The sequence below is a fragment of the Tasmannia lanceolata genome, unplaced genomic scaffold (genome assembly GCF_043159265.1).
Source record: "Tasmannia lanceolata isolate RefF3 unplaced genomic scaffold, GAP_Taslan_0.1 ptg000020l, whole genome shotgun sequence".
In the NCBI taxonomy this organism is placed as follows: Eukaryota; Viridiplantae; Streptophyta; class Magnoliopsida; order Canellales; family Winteraceae; genus Tasmannia; species Tasmannia lanceolata.
The window spans coordinates 13,746,469-13,764,259 of record NW_027518697.1 but is presented as its reverse complement, the minus strand read 5'-3'; positions in this window follow the sequence as shown (position 1 = coordinate 13,764,259).

The following is a 17,791-nucleotide window of genomic DNA, read 5'->3' as shown; positions in this document are numbered from 1 at the left end:
ATCTATCAACTTGAAAGGCAAGAGAACACTAATAAACAGAGCATACAAACACATGACTGATCATCACTACAATAGAGGACTAACATGCAATAGGTTTTTTTTTTTTTTTTTGATGAAGTAGGGTGTCCCCACCCCACTTTGTAGAGTGGGACTAATTCCCTCCGGATGCGCGCAATCACCCGTAAACCACAGCTCCTATTACATGCCCAAGCAATAGTGTTTGCCGAATCCCCCTCGGCTATTAGGGGCCCGAGGTTATTAGTTGCGAACCATCTAAGCCCAAAAAGTAATAGCCCGAGGTTATTAGCCGCGAACGATCTAAGCCCAAAAAGCAGAGCCGCGACTTCTGCTTCATTTGCGTCAGAAAAACCTGCGGGTCCCGAATAAGAGAGGATAATCTTCCCATTGTGCTAGTAGCAATTTCAATGACAAAATAATATAAGTAGGTAGTAAAACTTTTGTACGAAAAATCCAAAACCAAGAAATACTTGCATTTACAAACTCGACAAATTGATAGTCTCCAATCAGTCTCAAGAAATAAACCCACACCATATAAGTTACGCTTCATCAGTAGGGAAAGTCTTTCCTCTCTGATGGCAACATGAGAGATTCATGAAAAATAAATTTGAAGTTTGTTAAAACAGCAGCCACCAACCTCTCCACATACTCTTTCAAAGAAGAGTAATATCCATTTGCTCAAGAAACCTACCGCCAAATTTACAAATAGATTAGAAACATGTTTGGCATCCAATTCCGAGACCAATTGAAAGCATAACATATAGATCTAAATTTATGTTTTTGTCAATATTTGCATTATAAAAAGCTCTTGTGCTAATCTCATGTAAATTGAGATCATAAATATAAATCTAAATATACCTTTTTGTCAATATTTGCATAATAAAAAGTTCTTACATTCATCTCATGTTCATTTTCACTTAGCCACAAACGTTTAAGAAAGAAATTATGGAGCATCAGGGTCCATTCAACCAACCATAGACAATTCACCATCAACTCCCGTAATTAGGAACAGTAGTTCCAGGTAACAAAATTGGACCCTAAACATAGTTTTAAACAAAAACATTGAGAAATTAATATGTCATAAAAAACCACTGTGAAGTACGAATAAAATATGTTTGGAGTTCTGCAGCATAGTGAACCAGCATAGTCACCAGGATGTGAAGGCCCAAAAAGGATATCCAAAAACCAACTCAAGGTTAAAGTGAGCCTCTCTGCACCTAAATTTTATTCAAGCCTTGAACATCCATCTCACTTCTTGGATACAGCATGCAAATAGATAGTCTCCTCCACCAAGCATCTCAAAGTGCTGATGAAGTTTTGGATCAATGACTTGAGTGATTGATGCAAAATGCATTTGCAAAGGACAATCGGGGAGCAAGGATCACTCATTCCTTGGCTGTAACCAACATCTTCAACAAAAATATCCCAAGCCAATGATAAATATTCTTCCTTCTCCTTAAACACTAAATCCTTGTGAGTACGAACAGCATCGAGTCCTATTTGATGCAGGGTAAGCTTCCATGGGATTACTTTCTTGTCCAGAGGAACACTGTTTGCAAACTCTACCTTTTCCAACCTAAATCTTCATAGCAAACAAACGCCTGAATTTAACATTTTACAGAGACAATAAGTCAGACAACAACCTAAAAAGAGAACAATTAAGAAAAATCTATTACTATGTCTCAATGTCAAACACATAGCCTAGGACATATATATTGAATAGAAAATCCATTGAAAACACGACCTATTGAATCATTTCAATTTCGATTAAAGGAGTCATATATTACAGATGTTATGTCCTGCAAATAAGCCTATGAAAGAATAAAAATCCAGTCATATTATAGATAATATTTTGCAAGGATTTTAAATGGCAGCGAACATTTGTTTGTGTCATAAGAAGTTTGTGCTTGTAAATAAAATTTATAAATATGGTTCAATATGTGGTAGGGGTTCAACTTGGGTCGGGTCAGGTTGGGTTGAGCTTATGCTAAAAAATGAATAGGAATCAATCCGAACGTGACCCGATATTAAGGTAAAATCTCAACCCGAATTCCCGAAAATTGTCCTGAGTTCCACCCCTAATATGTGAGCCAATCTACCAAGGGGGAATCACAGCACGATGGGTCTTGATGATCAGTAATGGAAAGAGGGGACTGCTCCAACTTAGTCGTTACAATATTAGCTTCATGGTATATCTTCTTTTTTTCCCTTGGTGATTTTTGACCTGGGTTAATGAACATTTTCTATAGAAATATGGAATTTCTACTACCCATGTTTAGTCAGTTAATCAATCACCCAACAGCCAAAGCTTCAATAGGACTAAAATCCAAACCTAAAGCTTCAACTCAACGAAGTGAAGATTATAAAGTTTTTCTTTCTTTCTCTATTAGAGAAATGATTTTTTTTTTCTACTGATCATTGCAAACTTAAACACCATACTGCCACATCATAAACCCAAACTTTTCAACCGGACTAAAATCCAAACCAAAAGAGCTTCAACTCAACAAATGCTCTCTAAGTTTATTCCTTTCTATTATAAGATGATGATTTTTTAATGATCATTGAAAACCAAAACATTCCGTAGATAGATTTACCCAATGAAGGAAAAGTTTTATTCCTTTCTATTATAAGATGATAATTTTTTAATGATCATGGAAAACCAAAACATTCCATAGATAGATTTACCCAATGAAGGAAAAAGATTATTGGAAACCAAAACTCTATACTGTCAGATCATAACCCAAACTTTTCAACATGACTAACAATAATGGGACTTTAGATCAATGAAAATAAGCAAACATATCCAATTTGCATGTGTTCAAGGTAAATCAAATAAGAAACCTAACATGTTTTGTGTTGATCTTAGCAAACAAATTACAGAAAGATGAAGTTTTTAACCTTCTGTCCTTCTTCATTATCGATAAAAAGATGAAGTTTCTACTACCCATATTTAGTCAGTTATTCGATCACCCAACAACCAACCCTTCAATATGACTAAAATCCAAACCTAAGAGCTTCAACTCAACGAATTGAAAGATTTATAAAGTTTTTCTTTCTTTCTCTATAAGCAAATGACTTATTTTTTTCCAATGATCATGAAAACCCAAACTTTCCAATAAGACTAAAATTCAAACCAAAGAACTACAACTCAATGACTTCTCACTCTATGTTTTCTTCCCTTCTATAAGAAGAATTTTTTAATGATCATTGAAAATCAAAATTCTTCATAGATATAATGCATCGGAGAGATAGAATCCACACCACAAGAAGAATATCTGTAGTCTACAAAAAAAAAAGACCCAAACGGACAATATACAGAGACGAAAAAATAAATATGAACACACCACACACCACAAGAAGAATATCTCTGGTCTAAAAAAAACCCAAATGGACAATAGATAAGAGGCAGAAACAAAATTTGGACCATATACGTGTAACACTATGGAATCCCTTGGTGTGCCCATGCACAGTTGGATTGAATCCCTATAAACCGAACAAAGCTGCTTTGAAACGAAGAGTAATTACTGTTCCTTTACAACATTCTTCTTCGAGAGTTGGAACATCTTGCATGTTGCTATGTTCGCTATAAGTAGCCAACATTTAAAGAACAATATTGTCACCCTAAAGCATCAAATAGAGTACTCTCCGTATCATTATTTGTTGTTTCATCATTATCATTAGCTTTTTAAAAAGGCCGATAGCATCTCAATCATTGGTAATTTTGTTTGTTCATATCTATCTGAAAATTGAGATTTCCAAAATCATTTATGGAATAGGATGATCCTAACCCTCCGATCTGAACTGATCTGAAAATGGAGATTTCTAAAATCATTTATGGAATCTTCTACAGATCGGAGGGTTAGGATCATCATATGGAAATGATTTTTGCGGCACAACCTATTTACGTTGTGCCCATACAGATGAACGGTTTGGATCGTAAAAAAAAAAAAAAAAAAAGTGGTTGTTCAGGAAATTATTCAACAAGCTATCTCACATATTGGTAATATCACTCCTACTGTCTCTGCTCTCTCGGTACCTTCAGGTATTTATTCAGATAATTGGTTTTTTGACTCTGGTGCTTCTCATCACATGTCCTATGATATGCACTCTTTCCAAAATCCTCGACCGATTACTTCTCCTGTCATTTATACTGCAATTGGATCCACTATTACTGCTAGTCATATTGGGACGATTAATTCATCTTCCATGCTTTCTTTGCCTGATGTTCTTCTTGTTCCTCAACTCTCAATGAATTTAATTTCAGTAGGCCAGCTATGTGATCATGGTTTTGATGTCATATTTTTCTCTTCTAGTTGTATTGTACAGGATCACTTGACGGGGAAGCAAGTTGGGACAGGCAGTAAAGCTGGTCGATTATTTCGCCTGGATGCAATTCATCTTTCTCTTACTCTCCGTCCCTCGCTTACAGCTGCCTCCACTCTAGGGTCCTCTTCTTTCATGTCATGGCACTCTCGACTGGGTCATGTTTCCGCACCGCGTCTCCGTTACATGATCAATAAAAAGTTGTTAGGACCAGTACAAGTAGAAAAAGAATTATGTTGCGGTAATTGCAAACTGGCTAAACAACCAGCATTACCATTTTCTAAAAGTACCTCTGTTTCCTTATTTCCATTTGACTTAGTACACTCTGATGTTTGGGGGCCTACTAATGTCTCCTCTATGGGGGGTAGTCAGTACTATGTTATTTTTATTGATGATTACTCACGTTATACTTGGCTTTATCTATTGCAGTCCCGTTCTGAATTTTTACGTGTTTACTGAGGGGGTCTACCTTACACAAATTGAAACCACATGGGGTCTACTTGTAACTTTTTAAACATTAGGGGTTAAGTTGACTGTGTCAAAAACCACAGGGGGTCTAAGTGTATTTTTCCCTAAAAGATAATGTGAGTTAGTACAATTATAAGAACATGGGTTGCGAATATCAGTAGCCAAAAAGTTTTCTTATTGAACAAGATTATCAACAACTGTGGGAAAGGAAAAGGAAGGTTGCACTTAACTATTACATAATGGGTCCCACTCTGTTGATCTGGACCGTCCACTTACAAGATCCCATCATATAAATTCTCTCTAATATGAATCTTTGGATCCTACTTGTAAGGCCAACCACAATACGAAAACATGTTTAAGAATATGCCCTTTTGGTCTACCTTGTTTTTGCTCATGGGTATTGACTATTCTTGACAACCCACGCACTCTTGGAAGTGAAGTCCACCTTTAGCAGTCAATTTTCACATATGGGTCCATGACCCTCCATATAATAATATGTCCAAACCGATCTTGGGATGAAAAGAGTAGTTTAACGGACCCAATGGAGATTTGGTTTTAGACGGGTCACCCTGTCTGAGACCATTTCAGAAGGAGAAGTAATTGAATGAGAACCCAAAAAATAATGAAACTAGAAGTAAAAACGTGAATGGGGGTCTTTGAAAGAAGGTAGAAGAGTTATGAAATTCTCAGATTAAACCAGAAAGGGTGTATTTTTCATATGTCTATTGAAATAGCAGCTTTATTTATAGAGCCTCTTGTGTCTTTTTAGTGTGAAAAGCACTTCTACAGGGCAGCTTTCCAGATCGACTTGAAATCTGATCGATAGATTGCGCCCATCCACAATTCAATGGTCCAGGTCGATATTGGAGTGATTGTTGGTTGTGTAAAACCTCTGTCCCCTCCCTATAGCCACTAGATCGTGACAAATCATCATTCCACGGCTTGAATCACACTCAATCGGCTTTTGATCGTTTGCATTCGCTTATTTAAAAAATGTCTTTTTCTAGGATAATATCGTAAGGAATTCCAAAAGTTACTCTTTCCAAATTACATGGCACGTTTCCTAATGCCTTAATCAATAAATTATTGATATTTATATTGTTCCGTTCCCGTCTCAAACACATTTCATATTCCTAAGCAAGAGTCAAAACCTAAACAACACTTTTCTTTCTCTCTATATCAACGGATACGCCCTGTGCATCGCACGGGACTGCAACTAGTTTTCACTAAAACTAAAGATTTTGAATATCCAAAATCTCTAACATGGTTTACCGATGCAATTTCGAATCCATCCACACCATACTTCATCAAAACCTGGTCTTTACTCTTTTCATGAAATGAATGAGGGCTTCCCAATTAACATTTGTCAAAAGCTTTGAGCAAGTCCACCTTGATACTATCAGTTTTTATCCTTGTAGATGGAAGCTATGGAGTGTTAACAGCAAGTGCAGCTCACACATACCTTGTATAGCTTATTGCCATTCCACATATGCCTTGTATAAGTTATTGCCTCTTCACACATACCTTATATAGAAGATTACATGTATGGGTTTCCATTCTCCTTGTATGAAATCCCCTGATCAAGGGATTAGAGATCTCTGCAATATATATATAAATGTATATGCCAAGTACACAAGATTATATACAATGAATAAAGCTTTTCCTTCATTACCTTGTTCGGTTTCTCACATGGTATCAGAGCTTTAAGGATCGATCTATCTGTTCTATTCTTTCTCCATCCATTCCTTGCAGCAGCCGCAAGCGACCCCACAGATCAGATCATCTACAAAGGATTCCTCTCAGAGAGCGATCCAATTTCTCATTGATCATATCACTGCTCCTTGCGAGAACACCGGATTCCAAGCGTTCTTGCCGGATTCAAATCTCCCAATTCATACTCTGTTTTTCCATTCAAAGCCCTCTGGTTCCGCATCCTTCTGTCGTGAAATCAGTCACAGCAAAGACTTTACCTCTGTTGCGACTTCACCCATTCTTCTCGCCTACTTCAAGTCATATTGGTAGGTGTCTTCTTATTTCTTTAATCCGTTGATATCGACACCACCTTGTATTTAAGATATGACTTCTGAAATCGCCCAACCAATTTCTATTAAGTTGGATGGAACAAATTACAGTCACTGGTCTTTTCTTGTGCGAAGTTTTTTGAAAAGGGAAAGGTCTTTGGAAATATGTCACTAGCGACACTAAACTCCCTGCAAAAGATGATCCAAAATTTGATGATTGGGAAATAAATAATAATAAAATTCTTACGTGGATCGCTAATACTGTTATCCCATCTATCAGCATGCAATTTGGTAGATTTGAAACTGCCAAAGAAGTATGGGATTTTTTGTCTCGCCGGTATGTGCAATCTGATTTTGCTTGGAAGTATAAGTTGGAACAAGATCTTCGTTCACTAAGGAATCAGAAGAGCCAATCTGTTTCAGAATTTCATTCCCAAATGACTGTAATATGGGATGAACTAGCCCTTATGGAACCTAAATGGACAACTGATGCAGAATTGTGGTACAACTATCGAGAAGAAATGCGGTTAGTACAATTTCTAATGGCTCTTCAAGATGACTTTGAGACAATCCGTGCCACTTGTGGACCCCGATCCGGGAGAGAGGTGAGGGAACGAGCCCCCAACGGCCTCTTGGATCATCCACACGTGAAGGAGAGCTCTACCAAGGAACTCTCGAAACAAAAACAAAACTCAGAGTCGCCATCCATGGTATACGGCCATGGATCCCTAAAAAAATATGCTCTTCAACTCAATCCAAATTGTAATTATAAAACCTGTATTATAATTTCATAAAAAATCCACCAGCATCTGTCGAAATAAGACACATAAAATTTTAATTTGCAAAGGCATAGCTACAGACACTATAATACTTTGGCAATAATATTTTTTTTTTAAAAATCGTCTTTACTTTCATATATTAAAATCTCATAAAGAACAAGATAGGCAAAACATGAATCACATATTTAGCAAAATAATTTAAACAAAAATCCTCATATTCCTTATCCTTAGCAAGTAATTTAAAAGAATTGACAATATTACTTACCTAATTTGACCTTTAGAACTTTTAATCAAATAGACTCTTCTGATCTTCTTTTTCAATCCAACTCTTCTTCTTTTCAACAAATCACACAGATCTTTGAGCTTTTACCAAACTGTTCTCTTTCTTGAGCTAGAAATTCACTTTCACATTTGAACAAAGCTCTGATCTCAAACTTATGCCTTTCTTGAACACGAAAAGTGAGGTTCGAGTGTAGATATTCCAAGACAATATAAGAATCTCTCAGACTTAGGGATTAATTAAAAGAAGCAAAACAGATCTAAGGTTTCAGGTAAAAAAAATCGGATCTAGACTTTAAAAGTTTAGGTCTAGGCTTTAATAACAGAAATTTGGAAAATCATCTAACTCAAAGATTTTGCAATGGCAGATCTATAGCTCTAGGGTTTGGATTCAAAAACTGAATACAATCTGAAATTGATGAACAAATAAAATCATCAGATTGCAAAGATGACAATTCTGACAAGAAATCGGCCGGAGATCTAGTCGGAGAAGACAATCGGAAAAAGAAAAAAAAAACACAGGTTAGGGTTAAGAGTTAGAAATCTGAGATTTAGGGTTTGACAAAAAAAGGTATAGAGAAAAGCCTAAGGTTCTACGGAAGAATAAGGAAGATGAATGGCAAGAGGATACCGACCGGAGTCTTGCCGGAGAAGAAGATCAGAGGAAAGTGAGATCGAAGATTTAGGTTTTCGGTTTAGAATTTGGGGGAAAATGACAGAAAAGGAAGGGTTTTATCAAGAAAGTAAAGAAACAAAATGAGAAAACAGAGATTTATATGAAGAATGAGTATGAAGATGATCGGTAGCTATTGTGAGCTTGCCGGAGGAGGATCGGAGCCGGAAAAGGATCGGTGCCGTGCCGGAGAAGTTGCCGGAGTACAGCCGTGCCGGAGAAGGAAAAGGAGGGAGATCAGCCGGAGATAAACCGGAGATGGATCGGAACCGTGCCGGAGAAGATGCCGGCGGAGGAAAACCCAAGTTTTCTCTGCAATCTCTCTCTCTCGGATTTTCCGATTATGAACAGTATATTCTTTTTCCTTTAATTTTTCGGCTTTTTTTCGTATATATAGAAAAAAGGTGGTTGATAATGGCACTACTGCTTGATGGGCGCACGAATGCGCGACCCCATCTGGCTAAATCACCCCCCACACTTTGATAACTGTACAAACTCCACTTGTCTTTTCCGAATTTTTTTGTCGGATTTTTCTGAAACTCTGCCGCGGCATTTCTGAGGTTTTAAGGCTTCTAAAAATGTATTCATGGGTATTTAGGGGCTTGATTTGACTTGGATTTTTCCTAAAATACAATGATTTTAGGGGAAAATGAAAATTTAGTGGGCCACCCTTCATTACACTATACACACTCTCTCAGCCTTTTTGCTAGGCAAACGAGCTCCGATCTAGATGAAATTTTGCAGGGGGTTAGGAGAGACCCTAATCCAGACTAGGGTGAAGCTTGGGACCCTATTGGTTTGATTTGGTCGGGTTCTGCTCAAAATTGGAGGGCTTAGGGGTACGGTCAAAATGGGGTGTCTACACCACTATTCTTCATCGCTCACCCCTCCCAACTGTTGAAAGTGCTTTATCAGAATTACTTGCTGAGGAGACCCGTAAGGTCTTCTTCCTAATCTGGCTCCAGTCTTTGTTGTCGCATCTCATCCAAGAGGGAATTACTCAAAGGGAAAATCAACTCAGGTATATCAAGATATGTCCAAAATTCAATGCATCTACTGCAAAGAATATGGACATATGGTTAAAAATTGTCCTTCACCTACCTCTAACAATATGCGCAACAAAAAGAAGGGATTTACTCACTTTGAGAATGCTTCTGATACTCGTCTAGCCGCAGCGGCTTCATCTGAGAAGGCTCAATCTGCTCTTTCTTCCACTCATGGACAACTTACAACAGATATTGTACAGGAAATGATTCAACAAGCTATCTCACATATTGGTAATATCACTCGTACTGTCTCTGCTCTCTCGGTACCTTCAGGTATTTATTCAGATAATTGGTTTTTTTACTCTGGTGCTTCTCATCACATGTCCTATGATATGCACTCTTTCCAAAATCCTCGACCGATTACTTCTCCTGTCATTTATACTGCAAATGGATCCACTATTACTGCTAGTCATATTGGGACGATTAATTCATCTTCCATGCTTTCTTTGCCTGATGTTCTTCTTGTTCCTCAACTCTTAATGAATTTAATTTCCGTAGGCCACCTATGTGATCATGGTTTTGATGTCATATTTTCCTCTTCTGGTTGTATTGTACAGGATCACTTGACGGGGAAGCAAGTTGGGACATGCAGTAAAGCTGGTCGATTATTTCGCCTGGATGCTCTTCATCTTTCTCCTACTCTCCGTCCCTCGCTTACAGCTGCCTCCACTCTAGGATCCTCTTCTTTCATGTCATGGCACTCTCGACTGGGTCATGTTTCCGCACCGCGTCTCCGTTACATGATCAATAAAAAGTTGTTAGGACCAGTACAAGTACAAAAAGAATTATGTTGCGTTAATTGCAAACTAGCTAAACAACCAGCATTACCATTTTCTAGAAGTACCTCTGTTTCCTTATTTCCATTTGACTTAGTACACTCTGATGTTTGGGGGCCTACTAATGTCTCCTCTATGGGGGGTAGTCAGTACTATGTTATTTTTATTGATGATTACTCACGTTATACTTGGCTTTATCTGTTGCAGTCCCGTTCTGAATTTTTATGTGTTTATATTGAATTTGCTACTATGATAAAAACTCAGTTTTCCAAATCCATTAAAAATTTTTGTTCCGACTCCGGTGGAGAATACATGTCAACTGCATTTCATGCATTTCTAAAAAATGAAGGTATTCTTCTCCAGTTGTCTTGTACTGATACACTAGAACAAAATGGTATAGCGGAACGGAAACATCGTCATATTATTGAGACGAACCGAACACTACTTCTCTCATCTTTTGTTCCTCGTAAGTTCTGGGATGAAGCCGTTCAAACTTCAGTCTATGTCATTAATCGGATTCCCTCATCCATCACTGCTGGTGTGTCCCCTTTTGAACGTCTTTATCACTCTCTTCCCGACTACTCTGAACTTCGAGTGTTCGGATCCACATGTTTTGTACTTCTTCCTACACGAGAGCGACATAAGTTGAGTAAAAGGAGTGCCATTTGTGTGCTTTTAGGCTACGACATTCAACAAAAAGGATATCGTTGTTACGATCTTGAAGCAAAAAAATTAAGAATTTCTCGACATGTTGTCTTTTGGGAAAAAATACCATTTTATTCCCTCTCCTCAAATCCATCCTCTGAATCTCCTCAACCTGTAGACCCCTTTCCTGATTTTCCTTCCGACACCTCTTATGAGTCTCCTAACAGTTCTCTTATTCTTCTGAATCATCCTACAGCTTCTGATTCTGCTATTGACCAGTTTATGCCGAATACCAACGATGCTGCCTCTACAAGTGATCCCTCACATGTTGTTCATACGCATCACTACCCGCAACGTGAACACCATCCTCCAGCCAAACTTAAGGATTATCATTGTTTTTTATCTACTATTTTGTCCCTCCACGAGCCTCAATCTTACCGAGAGGCTGCCTCTGACCCAAAGCGGCAGCAAGCTATGATAGAAGAGCTTACAGCCTTACAAAATACTAATACTTGGGATCTTGTAGATCTTCCTCCTGGAAAGTCTGTTGTAGGATGTAAATGGGTTTATAAGATCAAAACCAAATCCGATGGATCTATTGAAAGGTACAAAGCTCGCCTTGTTGCTAAAGGGTTCACCCAAGAGTACGGAATTGACTACGAGGAGACATTTGCCCCTGTCGCTCGTGTGACAACTGTACGATCACTTATTGCCGTTGCCTCTACTCGACACTGGTCGCTACATCAAATGGATGTTAAGAATGCATTCCTAAATGGCGATCTTCATGAAGAAGTATACATGAAGCCTCCTCCTGGTCTTTCACACAAGTCTCGAAAAGTTTGCAAACTTCGCCGCGCCTTGTATAGTCTCAAACAAGCCCCTCGCTCCTGGTTTGAGAAATTTCGTACTGCCATTCTACACCATGGTTTTCCTCAAAGTGCATATGATTCTGCTATGTTCATCCAAAGATCAACTCGTGGGCTCGTCATTTTACTTTTATATGTTGATGATATGGTTATTACTGGTGATGATCTACGCGGCATTACTGACGTTAAGAATCATTTGCACAAATGCTTTGAGATGAAAGATCTCGGTACTCTTCGTTACTTTCTTGGGATTGAAATTGATCACATGCCCACTGGATATTTTATTTCGCAAGTGAAGTATGCATCTGACATTATTAGTCGAGCCGGTATTACTGATGCTAAGGTAGTAGACACTCCTCTTGAATTAAATGTGAAGCTTCGACCTTCTGATGGGAATCTTCTTCCTAATCCTACTTTGTATCGCCAGTTGGTCGGGAGTCTCAACTATCTCACAATTACCCGACCTGATATCAGTCATGTCGTTCAAATTGTTAGTCAGTTTATGGCCGCACCTAGCTCTGTTCATTTCGCTGCCGCTCTCAGAATTTTACGATACCTCAAGGGCACGATGTTTCAAGGGATCCTTTACTCTTCCAAGTCACCACTTACTCTTCGTGCATACTCTGATGCTGATTATGCCGGTGATCTTACCGATCGACGGTCCACAACTGGATTTTGTGTCTTTCTTGGAGATTATCTTCTCTCATGGAAAAGTAAGAAGCAAACAGTCGTTGCTTGCTCCAGTGCTGAAGCTGAATATCGTGTGCTTGCCCATTCTACTACAGAAGTTATTTGGCGATGGTGGCTTCTCCATGACATGGGTGTTTCTATTTCTGATCTCACTCCTCTCTTCTGTGATAACAAAAGTGCTATTCAAATCGCTCACAATGATGTCTTCCATGAACGCACCAAACATATTGAAGTTGATTGTCATTTTATTCGCGATCATGTGTTATGGAAGACGATTTCGTTGCCGTTTATACCATCCGAACATCAGATTGCTGATTTATTTACCAAGTCTCATTCATCCCCTTGTTTACGTTTTCTTGTTTCCAAACTTCAAATGCATTCAAAAGCATCTTGAGTTTGTGGGAGGTGTTAACGGCAAGTGCAGCTCACAAATACCTTGTATAGCTTATTGCCATTCCACATATGCCTTGTATAAGTTATTGCCTCTTCACACATGCCTTATATAGAAGATTACATGTATGGGTTTCCATTCTCCTTGTATGAAATCCCCTAATCAAGGGATTAGAGATCTCTGCAATATATATATATATATATATATATAAATGTATATGCCATGTACACAAGATTATATACAGTGAATAAAGCTTTTCCTTCATTACCTTGTTCGGTTTCTCACGAACATGGGTAAGAAGGATATTTTCCCGAATAAGCCGACCTTGATTGAAAGTTGATTGCGCCAGGCTTATGATCTTGTCCATTACTTTTTTCAGCTTATTTGCCAAAATCTTTGCAATGATTTTATACAAAAATAAATTACGAAGGGAGATTAGCATGTACATATGAGGAGTGGAGGCCTTGCTGTTATATGGAGTGAGTGCTATGAATGTGGCTTTCACCTCATATAGCATCTTAATTTTTGTAAATAAATTTTGAACACTCGTCGTGCAAAATCTTTTGTAAAACTTTATTTCCCAGGCACTTAAACATCGGTTCAACATTTTTTTAGATATCTCATAAAACTGTAGGATGAGCATGGAAATCTTATATTTTCCATTGATCTTAATGAATTTCCGCGACAAGACAAGCTTAGACCGTATGAAAATAAGAAACAAGACAAGCTTAATCCATGGAATTTTTTCCAAAATTGAAATTTTTTCTTATTTCCTTGGAAAATTGCAACCCCAACAGACCCATGACTTTTTTCATAATTTTCTATTTCCTAGATCCAAATTGTATTTTCAATAAATAAATATTCCATGGAAAAAATTCCAGTGTCAGGTGAATGATTTTTCCAAGCATAAATTTCGCCGCAACCCACACAATCCTTAGATTTTTATCAATAAATCATCAATCCATGGAACATATTCTAACTAGTAATTGGGAATCATGATTTAACTTAAAAGTTTTAAAAAAATAATTCGAACAAGTTCATAAACAGTGCCTTTAAAAGCATGTTGTTTTCCATAAATAAATTCTACATTCAATTTTAAATAAATATATTAGTGACTTTGATTGTCCGATTAAATGCATTTTATCCATTAGATGCAGATCAATGGTCAGGATTACTCAATCAGAATTCTCCTTGAATGATTGTATATAACAGATGGGATCTTGTAAGTGGACGGTCCAGATCAACAGAGTGGGACCCATTATGTAATAGTTAAGTGCAACCTTCCTTTTCCTTTCCCACAGTTGTTGATAATCTTGCTCAATAAGAAAACTTTTTGGCTACTGATATTCGCAACCCATGTTCTTATAATTGTACTAACTCACATTATCTTTTAGGGAAAAATACACTTAGACCCCCTGTGGTTTCTGACACAGTCAACTTAACCCCTAATGTTTAAAAAGTTACAAGTAGACCCCATGTGGTTTCAATTTGTGTAAGGTAGACCCCCTCAGTAAACACGTAAAAATTCAGAACGGGACTGCAACAGATAAAGCCAAGTATAACGTGAGTAATCATCAATAAAAATAACATAGTACTGACTACCCCCCATAGAGGAGACATTAGTAGGCCCCCAAACATCACAGTGTACTAAGTCAAATGGAAATAAGGAAACAGAGGTACCTCTAGAAAATGGTAATGCTGGTTGTTTAGCCAGTTTGCAATTAACGCAACATAATTCTTTTTGTACTTGTACTGGTCCTAACAACTTTTTATTGATCATGTAACGGAGACGCGGTGCGGAAACATGACCCAGTCGAGAGTGCCATGACATGAAAGAAGAGGATCCTAGAGTGGAGGCAGCTGTAAGCGAGGGACGGAGAGTAAGAGAAAGATGAAGTGCATCCATGCGAAATAATCGACCAGCTTTACTACCTGTCCCAACTTGCTTCCCCGTCAAGTGATCCTGTACAATACAACCAGAAGAGAAAAATATGACATCAAAACCATGATCACATAGCTGGCCTACGAAAATTAAATTCATTGAGAGTTGAGGAACAAGAAGAACATCAGGCAAAGAAAGCATGGAAGATGAATTAATCGTCCCAATATGACTAGCAGTAATAGTGGATCCATTTGCAGTATAAATGACAGGAGAAGTAATCAGTCGAGGATTTTGAAAAGAGTGCATATCATAGAACATGTGATGAGAAGCACCAGAGTCAAAAAACCAATTATCTGAATAAATACCTGAAGGTACCGAGAGAGCAGAGACAGTAGGAGTGATATTACCAATATGTGAGATAGCTTGTTGAATCATTTCCTGTACAATATCTGTTGTAAGTTGCCCATGAGTGGAAGAAAGAGCAGATGGAGCCTTCTCAGATGAAGCCGCTGTGGCTAGACGAGTATCAGAAGCATTCACAAAGCGAGTAATCCCTTTCTTTTTGTTGCGCATATTGTTAGAGGTAGGTGAAGGACAATTTTTAACCATATGTCCATATTCTTTGCAGTAGATGCATTGAATTTTGGACATATCTTGATATCCCTGAGTTGATTTTCCCTTTGAGTAATTCCCTCTTGGATGAGATGCGACAGCAAAGACTGAAGCCAGATTAGGAAGAAGACCTTTACGGGTCTCCTCAGCAAATAATTCTGATAAAGCACTTTCAACAGTTGGGAGGGGTGAGCGATGAAGAATAGTGGCACGGATTGTCTCAAAGTCATCTTGAAGAGCCATTAGAAATTGTACTAACCGCATTTCTTCTCGATAGTTGTACCACAATTCTGCATCAGTTGTCCATTTAGGTTCCATAAGGGCTAGTTCATCCCATATTACAGTCATTTGGGAATGAAATTCTGAAACAGATTGGCTCTTCTGATTCCTTAGTGAACGAAGATCTTGTTCCAACTTATACTTCCGAGCAAAATCAGATTGCACTTATCGGCGAGACAAAAAATCCCATACAACTTTGGCAGTTTCAAATCTACCAAATTGCAAGCTGATAGATGGGATAACAGTATTAGCGATCCACGTAAGGATTTCATTATTATTTATTTCCCAATCATCAAATTTTGGATCATCTTTTGCAGGGAGTTTAGTGTCGCCAGTGACATATTTCCAAAGACATTTCCCTTTCAAAAAACTTCGCACAAGAAAAGACCAGTGACTGTAATTTGTTCCATCCAACTTAATAGAAATTGGTTGGGCGATTTCAGAAGTCATATCTTAAATACAAGGTGGTGTCGATATCAACGGATTAAAGAAATAAGAAGACACCTACCAATATGACTTGAAGTAGGCGAGAAGGATGGGTGAAATCGCAACAGAGGTAAAGTCTTTGCTGTGACTGATTTCACGACGGAAGGATGCGGAACCAGAGGGCTTTGAATGGAAAACAGAGTATGCAGTGGGAGATTTGAATCCGGCAAGAACGCTTGGAATCCGGTGTTCTCGCAAGGAGCAGTGATATGATTTATGAGAAATTGGATCGCTCTCTGAGAGGAATCCTTTGTAGATGATCTGATCTGTGGGGTCGCTTGCGGCTGCTGCAAGGAATGGATCGAGAAAGAATAGAACAGATAGATCGATCCTTAAAGCTCTGATACCATGTGAGAAACCGAACAAGGTAATGAAGGAAAAGCTTTAATCACTGTATATAATCTTGTGTGCATGGCATATACAGTTATATATATATTGCAGAGATCTCTAATCCCTTGATCAGGGGATTTCATACAATGAGAATGGAAACCCATACATGTAATCTTCTATATAAGGTATGTGTGAAGAGGCAATAACTTATACAAGGCATATGTGGAATGGCAATAAGCTATACAAGGAATGTGTGAGCTGCACTTGCCGTTAACACTCCATAGCTTCCATCTACAAGGATAAAAACTGATAGTATCAAGGTGGACTTGCTCAAAGCTTTTGACAAATGTTAATTGGGAAACCCTCATTCATTTCATGAAAAGAGTAAAGACCAGGTTTTGATGAAGTATGGTGTGGATGGATTCGAAATTGCATCGGTAAACCATGTTAGAGATTTTGGATATTCAAAATCTTTAGTTTTAGTGAAAACTAGTTGCAGTCCCGTGCGATGCACAGGGCGTATCTGTTGATATAGAGAGAAAGAAAAGTGTTGTTTAGGTTTTGACTCTTGCTTAGGAATATGAAACGTGTTTGAGACGGGAACGGAACAATATAAATATCGATAATTTATTGATTAAGGCATTAGGAAACGTGCCATGTAATTTGGAAAGAGTAACTTTTGGAATTCCTTACGATATTATCCTAGAAAAAGACATTTTTTAAATAAGGGAATGCAAACGATCAAAAGCCGATTGAGTGTGATTCGAGCCGTGGAATGATGATTTGTCACGATCTAGTGGCTATAGGGAGGGGACAGGGGTTTTACACAACCAACAATCACTCTAATATCGACCTGGACCATTGAATTGTGGATGGGCGCAATCTATCGATCAGATTTCAAGTCGATCTGGAAAGCTGCCCTGTAGAAGTGCTTTTCACACTAAAAAGACACAAGAGGCTCTATAAATAAAGCAGATTTCTGCTATTTCAATAGACATATGAAAAATACACCCTTTCTAGTTTAATCTGAGAATTTCATAACTCTTCTACCTTCTTTCAAAGACCCCCATTCACGTTTTTACTTCTAGTTTCATTATTTTTTGGGTTCGCATTACTGTTATTATGCATAAACAGTAACTGGAACGTTCTCTAAGGCTTGAAACTCTTAGAGGGTGTTTCGGATTTGACTCCGCTTGTGTGAGGCGTCGTCAAACATTAGTTGGAGAT